Source organism: Lonchura striata, chromosome 37, assembly GCF_046129695.1.
Source record: "Lonchura striata isolate bLonStr1 chromosome 37, bLonStr1.mat, whole genome shotgun sequence".
NCBI lineage: Eukaryota > Metazoa > Chordata > Aves > Passeriformes > Estrildidae > Lonchura > Lonchura striata.
This window is the reverse complement of record NC_134639.1, coordinates 3,095,088-3,102,587: the sequence shown is the minus strand read 5'-3', so window position 1 is coordinate 3,102,587 and position 7,500 is coordinate 3,095,088.

Below are 7,500 nucleotides of genomic sequence, written 5' to 3'. Positions count from 1 at the left end.
CGTGGGCTTCCCCATGACAGAGAAGCCCCGGAAGAAAGCCCGGCCGGCCGGGGGCCCTCTCCGACGCGACCCGAAAAGCCTCATCGATCGGGGCGGACGCGGCTGCACGAGGGCAGAGGAGGCAGCGGAGCGCAGAGGCAAAGCCCCAGCAGCCGCGGAACCGCCCGGCCGAAAGCGTGCAACGCACACCACGGCCCCACGGCAGCCCACCAAGGCGCACGCCCCACCGGCCGGCGCCGCCACGGGTGCGGCTGGGCCGAGAGCGGACGGGCTTGGGGGCTCCGCGCGCGTGCGAGCGGGGACACGCGTCCCCGGACCGATCCGCTCGCGGATCGGTCCCGGCACAGGGTAGACCGGGGGGGTGCCGCCACCCGCCCGCGGACAACGGCTCTCCTGGCCGGACGACGGAAGGACGGGACCGCCGGGCCGGGGTGGGGATGGCCTTCACCCTTTTCTGCCCAGGGAACCCGTCCGAGCGTTCGAGAAAGGTGCCACCGGCTTTCGCCCGCCCCGCGGCTGGCGCGCTCTCTCTCTCTCTCTCTCTCTCTCGGCCTCTCTTTCTCTCCCCTTCGGAAAAGCCGGGGTACGGCACCGATCAACGGAAAAAAAAAAAAAAAAAAAAAAGGCACATGGCGTGCGCGGCCCACAAGGACCCGTGCTAACCACGGGCGCCGGGGGCCCGGGGGGGGGCGAGGCGCGCGCCGCCTTCTCGCTGCCCCCCCCCCTTCGAAACCCACCGGCATCGCTCGGCTCGGGGCTCGCTCGGCCCCCCGGCTCCACACAACCTCGGCTTTCGTGGGCCCGCACGCTTCTCGGTGCCGCGGCTTAGGGCCGCGAGAGGAAAAGGCCATCGGAGGCCGGGCGGGCGGGGCCCCCCACAGCACCCGCACACGCCCTTGAAAAAATAGCAACGGACCGCCCGGGGCAGAAGCGGGCTCGGTCGCCACGACCGAGGAAGGGCGAGGCGCCGCCGCCTCGCCCGCGACCTTCCGGGGGTTGCTCTCTGCCGGGGGCTTCGGTCCGTGCTAGGGCGGGCCGGCCACCGCGGCCGGCCCCTCTCTGCCCGCGAAAAAAACAGCCCGCCCGCAAGGCGGGTCCCCGGCTTAAGGCCGAGGAAGGGGGTGACTTCAACAGCACGCGCCGGTGGGACGGGGTGCCGCCACCCCGGCTCCACGGCTCATCGGGCGACCGCCGTCACCGAGCCCCTCCGGCCACGCGGCGAATGCCGAGGCCAGGCCGCGCGCCCCACCGCTGCCCTTCCGACACGGACACGCTGGCAAACAGGTCGGGAGCGGGGGAACCGGGCGCCGCCACCGCGGCGGGCTGGCCGGGCCTTGCTCGGGGAGGAGGCTCTCGGGCGAGGGCCGGGGAAAAAAAAAGCCCGGCCGCGTCGACCCCCGGCTGCCGGCCACTGCCACCGGACCGGCTGCCGGAAAAATGCCTGCCGGAGCGGGCCCCGGCTTAAGGCCAGGCGGAAAAGGGACGAGGCGCCGCCGCCTCACCTGCCACCGATCGTCCCAGGGGGGCCGCCCCCCCTTCAACCGGGCCGGCACGGCAGCCGACCGGAGCGGAGCAACACACACGCGGGGCTTCTCACCGCCTCGCTGCGGCCAGCGAGCGGCTTCTCGACACGGTCTTTCGGGCCGTCTCTCTCGGCTCTCGGCTCTCTCTCTGGTGGCCCTTCACACTGCCCATTCTCTTCTCTCTGGCTTCTCGGGCAGCTCTCCCCCCGAAAGAGCGCCCTGGGCAGGACGGGAACCGGGACCAAGCCACGCGGCTCACCCGGCCTAGGCGGCACTCGCTCTGCCCCGACGACCGCGCGGCGCGGCCGCCCTATCCTCCGCCTTGCGACGCAGGCACCCTGGAAACCTGCGGGGACGCGGCCCGTCACCTCGCTCCCAATATACGGAAAGATAAGTCCAAGGCCGCCGACGCCTCCAAGGAGACGAGTGGAAGTCGACCGGGAGGGTGCGCCAGCGCAGGCCGACCGCTACGTCGACATAGCCGGAGGCAGCCTGGAACAGCGACCCCTTGGTGAACTTCCGCAGGCGGCCGCGACACCAGGTCTACCCGGGCGGACGGAGACCAGGTCTACCCCGGCTCCGGGATACCAGGTCTACCCCGGCCGCCGGGTACAAGGTCTACCCCGGCTCCTGGATACCAGGTCTACCCCGGCCGCCGGGTACAAGGTCTACCCCGTCTCCTGGATACCAGGTCTACCCCGGCCGCCGGGTACAAGGTCTACCCCGGCTCCGGGATACCAGGTCTACCCCGGCCGCCGGGTACAAGGTATACCCCGTCTCCTGGATACCAGGTCTACCCCGGCCGCCGGGTACAAGGTCTACCCCGGCTCCCGGATACCAGGTCTACCCCGGCCGCCGGGTACAAGGTCTACCCCGTCTCCGGGATACCAGGTCTACCCCGGCCGCCGTGTACAAGGTCTACCCCGGCTCCCGGATACCAGGTCTACCCCGGCCGCCGGGTACAAGGTCTACCCCGGCTCCTGGATACCAGGTCTACCCCGGCCGCCGGGTACAAGGTCTACCCCGTCTCCGGGATACCAGGTCTACCCCGGCCGCCGGGTACAAGGTCTACCCCGGCTCCTGGATACCAGGTCTACCCCGGCCGCCGGGTACAAGGTCTACCCCGTCTCCTGGATACCAGGTCTACCCCGGCCGCCGGGTACAAGGTCTACCCCGGCTCCGGGATACCAGGTCTACCCCGGCCGCCGGGTACAAGGTCTACCCCGGCTCCCGGATACCAGGTCTACCCCGGCCGCCGGGTACAAGGTCTACCCCGTCTCCTGGATACCAGGTCTACCCCGACCGCCGGGTACAAGGTCTACCCCGGCTCCTGGATACCAGGTCTACCCCGGCCGCCGGGTACAAGGTCTACCCCGGCTCCTGGATACCAGGTCTACCCCGGCCGCCGGGTACAAGGTCTACCCCGTCTCCTGGATACCAGGTCTACCCCGGCCGCCGGGTACAAGGTCTACCCCGTCTCCGGGATACCAGGTCTACCCCGGCCGCCGGGTACAAGGTCTACCCCGTCTCCGGGATACCAGGTCTACCCCGGCCGCCGGGTACAAGGTCTACCCCGTCTCCGGGATACCAGGTCTACCCCGGCCGCCGGGTACAAGGTCTACCCCGGCTCCGGGATACCAGGTCTACCCCGGCCGCCGGGTACAAGGTCTACCCCGGCTCCGGGATACCAGGTCTACCCCGGCCGCCGGGTACAAGGTCTACCCCGGCTCCGGGATACCAGGTCTACCCCGGCCGCCGGGTACAAGGTCTACCCCGTTTCCTGGATACCAGGTCTACCCCGGCCGCCGGGTACAAGGTCTACCCCGGCTCCGGGATACCAGGTCTACCCCGGCCGCCGGGTACAAGGTCTACCCCGTCTCCTGGATACCAGGTCTACCCCGGCCGCCGGGTACAAGGTCTACCCCGTCTCCGGGATACCAGGTCTACCCCGGCCGCCGGGTACAAGGTCTACCCCGGCTCCCGGATACCAGGTCTACCCCGGCCGCCGGGTACAAGGTCTACCCCGTCTCCCGGATACCAGGTCTACCCCGGCCGCCGGGTACAAGGTCTACCCCGTCTCCGGGATACCAGGTCTACCCCGGCCGCCGGGTACAAGGTCTACCCCGTCTCCGGGATACCAGGTCTACCCCGGCCGCCGGGTACAAGGTCTACCCCGGCTCCCGGATACCAGGTCTACCCCGGCCGCCGGGTACAAGGTCTACCCCGGCTCCGGGATACCAGGTCTACCCCGGCCGCCGGGTACAAGGTCTACCCCGGCTCCCGGATACCAGGTCTACCCCGGCCGCCGGGTACAAGGTCTACCCCGGCTCCGGGATACCAGGTCTACCCCGGCCGCCGGGTACAAGGTCTACCCCGTCTCCGGGATACCAGGTCTACCCCGGCCGCCGGGTACAAGGTCTACCCCGGCTCCCGGATACCAGGTCTACCCCGGCCGCCGGGTACAAGGTCTACCCCGTCTCCGGGATACCAGGTCTACCCCGGCCGCCGGGTACAAGGTCTACCCCGGCTCCGGGATACCAGGTCTACCCCGGCCGCCGGGTACAAGGTATACCCCGTCTCCCGGATACCAGGTCTACCCCGGCCGCCGGGTACAAGGTCTACCCCGGCTCCCGGATACCAGGTCTACCCCGGCCGCCGGGTACAAGGTCTACCCCGTCTCCGGGATACCAGGTCTACCCCGGCCGCCGGGTACAAGGTCTACCCCGTCTCCGGGATACCAGGTCTACCCCGGCCGCCGGGTACAAGGTCTACCCCGGCTCCGGGATACCAGGTCTACCCCGGCCGCCGGGTACAAGGTCTACCCCGTCTCCGGGATACCAGGTCTACCCCGGCCGCCGGGTACAAGGTCTACCCCGTCTCCGGGATACCAGGTCTACCCCGGCCGCCGGGTACAAGGTCTACCCCGTCTCCGGGATACCAGGTCTACCCCGGCCGCCGGGTACAAGGTCTACCCCGGCTCCGGGATACCAGGTCTACCCCGGCCGCCGGGTACAAGGTCTACCCCGTCTCCGGGATACCAGGTCTACCCCGGCCGCCGTGTACAAGGTCTACCCCGTCTCCGGGATACCAGGTCTACCCCGGCCGCCGGGTACAAGGTCTACCCCGGCTCCGGGATACCAGGTCTACCCCGGCCGCCGGGTACAAGGTCTACCCCGGCTCCGGGATACCAGGTCTACCCCGGCCGCCGGGTACAAGGTCTACCCCGGCTCCCGGATACCAGGTCTACCCCGGCCGCCGGGTACAAGGTCTACCCCGGCTCCGGGATACCAGGTCTACCCCGGCCGCCGGGTACAAGGTCTACCCCGTCTCCGGGATACCAGGTCTACCCCGGCCGCCGGGTACAAGGTATACCCCGTCTCCTGGATACCAGGTCTACCCCGGCCGCCGGGTACAAGGTCTACCCCGGCTCCTGGATACCAGGTCTACCCCGGCCGCCGGGTACAAGGTCTACCCCGTCTCCGGGATACCAGGTCTACCCCGGCCGCCGGGTACAAGGTCTACCCCGGCTCCGGGATACCAGGTCTACCCCGGCCGCCGGGTACAAGGTCTACCCCGGCTCCGGCATACCAGGTGTAGCCCGGGGGGCCGGACAACGGGTCTACCCCGGCGCCCGGAGGAAAAGTCTATTCCGGGGCCATGGCAAGAGGTATTTCCCCATACCCGGGTAGTAGAGCGTTTCTCAATGGCCGGCTTTACCTTTTTTTGCCTGGTGGGGGTGGGGGGGGCGGGCGCGAGGGGGGGGGCTCGGTGTGGGTTTTTGTGGGGGGTGGGGGAATGTGCGTTGCGGGACTTTTGGTTCGAGTTTTCTGGGTTTGTTTTGGGAGTTACGGGGTTATCCCTTTGTTTTTTGTGGCTTGGTTCCCCTTGGTCTGGTTTGGGGTTCGGGTTTCATTTCCCGCGCTTCCCCTTTCCTCCCTTCTCGAAGAGAACGACTCTTCTGTTCCCTCGGCGCAAGAAACTGATCCGGAAAAGGAATTTTCTTGGCGAACTTTATTTCTTTCCCTCTGGTACCCAGAGCGATCCCAGACCAAGCTGACAGGCAGCCTGCGTCAGCCTGCCGTCGAAGCAGCGTCAGCAGCCCCCTCCGCCCGGGGTGCCGCGCAGCCCTACCCGGCCGAACGGAATTTCAGTGGGGCCAGCGCGCAAGGGAAGCGAGGGAGGGAGGGAGGGACGGGGGGGCGGGGGGGGGAAGGGAGGGAGAGAGAGACAGAGAGAGAGGGGCACGGTGACACACACGCCGGCTCCACACACTCGCAATCCGACGCCGCCCCCTCAGAGCCCGCCCATCGACGGTTGGGGGCGCCCCGCCTGAAGACTTTCCCCGCCTCCGCCCATCGACGGTTGGGGGCGCCCCGCCCTGCCCCATCAGACTCCCCGGCGCCGCTCGCAGACTACTTTCCCCACCCCCGTCGCCGTCCCCCGCCCGCTCTCTCCTCGGCCGGTTCGCACACCCGCAGCGGCGGGAGGGCCAGGAGCGGGCCGACACCGAGGAAGGCGGGTCCTTCGGCCAGCAGGGCCGGGGCCCGCGGCAGAGGCGGCCCCTTTGCCGAGAAGCCTTCTCTTCGGCTCTCGCCCAGCCTTCTGCTTTGACGGCCTTCTTTCCTTGACGCTCCAGCCCGGCCTGGCCCCGTCCGAGCCCGGGGCAGGACGGCAGCGGGGTGGGGGGGAGGGGGGTCGAGCGGCTGAAGGCAGTGAGGGATCCGGAGACGGAGGCAGGAGCCGGGCCGCTGTCGCTTTGGGCACGGAGGAGGCGGGAGCGCTGCCGGCTCCCAACGGCCGGCTCCTTCCCTCTCTAGACCGGCGCCGGGCGGCCGGAGGGTGGGTCGTGCGCGGGACAGCAGGTCCGCCCGGGACACCAGGGCGAAAGGTCTGCCGCAGCAGCCGGGCGGCCGGAGGCCGGGCCCGGAGTAGGACGACAGGTCTACCCCGGCTCCCGGAAGACCAGGTCTACCCCGAGGCTTCCGTGCACCAGGTCTACCCCGGCTCCCGGAACACCAGGTCTACCCCGGCTCCAGGGGAACAGGCCTACCCCGGCGCCCGGAATTCCAGGTCTACCCCGGCTCCCGGAAGACCAGGTCTACCCCGGCTCCAGGAGAACAGGCCTACCCCGGCGCCCGGAATTCCAGGTCTACCCCGGCTCCCGGAAGACCAGGTCTACCCCGGCGCCCGGAAGACCAGGTCTACCCCGAGGCTTCCGTGCACCAGGTCTACCCCGGCGCCCGGAAGACCAGGTCTACCCCGAGGCTTCCGTGCACCAGGTCTACCCCGGCGCCCGGAACACCAGGTCTACCCCGGCTCCAGGGGAACAGGCCTACCCCGGCGCCCGGAATTCCAGGTCTACCCCGGCGCCCGGAAGACCAGGTCTACCCCGAGGCTTCCGTGCACCAAGTCTACCCCGGCGCTCGGAACACCAGGTCTACCCCGGCTCCCGGAAGACCAGGTCTACCCCGGCTCCAGGGGAACAGGCCTACCCCGGCGCCCGGAATTCCAGGTCTACCCCGGCTCCCGGAAGACCAGGTCTACCCCGGCTCCCGGAAGACCAGGTCTACCCCGGCGCCCGGAAGACCAGGTCTACCCCGAGGCTTCCGTGCACCAGGTCTACCCCGGCGCCCGGAAGACCAGGTCTACCCCGAGGCTTCCGTGCACCAGGTCTACCCCGGCGCCCGGAACACCAGGTCTACCCCGGCTCCAGGGGAACAGGCCTACCCCGGCGCCCGGAATTCCAGGTCTACCCCGGCGCCCGGAAGACCAGGTCTACCCCGAGGCTTCCGTGCACCAAGTCTACCCCGGCGCTCGGAACACCAGGTCTACCCCGGCTCCCGGAAGACCAGGTCTACCCCGAGGCTTCCGTGCACCAGGTCTACCCCGGCTCCCGGAACACCAGGTCTACCCCGGCGCCGGGCGGCCGGAGGCCTAAGTCCGCCTCCAGGACACCAGGTCTACCTAGCCCGGCGCC